Source organism: Neomonachus schauinslandi, chromosome 3 (genome assembly GCF_002201575.2).
Source record: "Neomonachus schauinslandi chromosome 3, ASM220157v2, whole genome shotgun sequence".
NCBI classification, from domain to species: domain Eukaryota; kingdom Metazoa; phylum Chordata; class Mammalia; order Carnivora; family Phocidae; genus Neomonachus; species Neomonachus schauinslandi.
In genome coordinates, this window is record NC_058405.1 from 72,320,058 (window position 1) to 72,321,637 (window position 1,580).

The window sequence follows — 1,580 nt, forward strand, 5'->3', positions numbered from 1 at the left end:
CACCCTGGTTCCTCCATTCATTCCACAACAGTTAGTTATTTCTCCTTCTCAAGGAACTTTTCCGGAGAAAGAACTCTTGATTATCTGTCAGGAGTTGGCTTCCATCCTGTCTTATCTTGGACCACCTGCGACAGGCCCAGGATGTCAGTTTGCCATGTGGTTGCTGATTCAACTGTGAAGCTTGTAGCACTTCTTGGAAAAGAATCAACTTTTGAGAAGTCCTGAGGGGTTTTTTTCCTAAAGCTTTGTAACAAATATAGGTGATTTTGCATGGGTTTGTTTTTTTTTTTTTAAATCATTTCCCTCTCTTGTTTCTTTTTCAGTAAACTCTTAAAAAAATAAAAATAAATATTTTCTGAATATAAATTAATACGTGTTCATTGTTGAAAATGTGGAGAATACAGGAAATTATACTGTCTGTGGTATTTAACACACAATAAAAATTGTTAGTAATCCCATCATTCAGAGATAATTGCTATTAGCACTTGGTATGTTATGTTATGGGCCTTTTTCTCTGCATTCACATGTATACTTACACTTTTTAAACAAAATTGCAATATACTCCTTTTAATTTCCTTTTTGTCTCAATACCATAGTATGAAAAATTTTCATTAAATTTTCAGTATAATAGCCTTTCTAAATACACCATTATATATATGCACTATTCCTCTATTATTTTATTTATACAACACAGCTATAGTTACATAGTGTTATATATTTAGGACTTTTCAAATTATAAACAACCTTGTAAAAATCCAAGTAGCTCAATTTCTCTATCAATTCATTATTATTTTACCAATAGAACTTGCTGGGCAGACAATGTGGATCCAAAACATTAACGATTGTAGTGCATATTGTTACATTATTTTTCTGAAAAAAACTTGACCCACTGACTTTTCACCAACAGTGTATGACAGTATGTTCATTTTGCCTCAGACTGGTCAAATAAATTTTATCTTAAAAATAAAACCTTTGCCTATTTTGAATGTGGAAGATGGCATTTTAATTTTATCCTAAGATGAGTTTATTTGATTACTAGTGGGAATGAACATTTTTTTCTCCTCTTTTTCTGGTAAAGAATAACATTTCAGATAGAATTACAATTAGTTTTGAAGTTACACATTTTAGACTGGTTTTATGAATAAAACCTTTTCATTTCCATCATTATTACATAATATATTTGAATATTGTTTATAACCACAGTTTGCTGAATACTCTGGTACATATTTCTTTTAAGTAATTCAGCAAGAATGCATGTAGTCATAAACTCAGGCCCTTAGAAAAATCAATATATCAGATAATCATTCTCTGTGGTTCACAAGGGCAGATTTTGTGTACAATTCCATAACTTGGGAGCACTGAACAAAATCATCTCATTTCATTCATCTGACAAAGATTTACTGAGTTCCAACCACTGCTGTAGATGTGGACAGTCTTGCATGAGTCAGTCATGGTTCTGTGCTTACAATTCTAGTGCAAGGAATCGATGACAAAAAAGGGAAACATGCAAATAAATAAAATAATATAGCAAGGAATCGATGACAAAAAAGGGAAACATGCAAATAAATAAAATAATATAG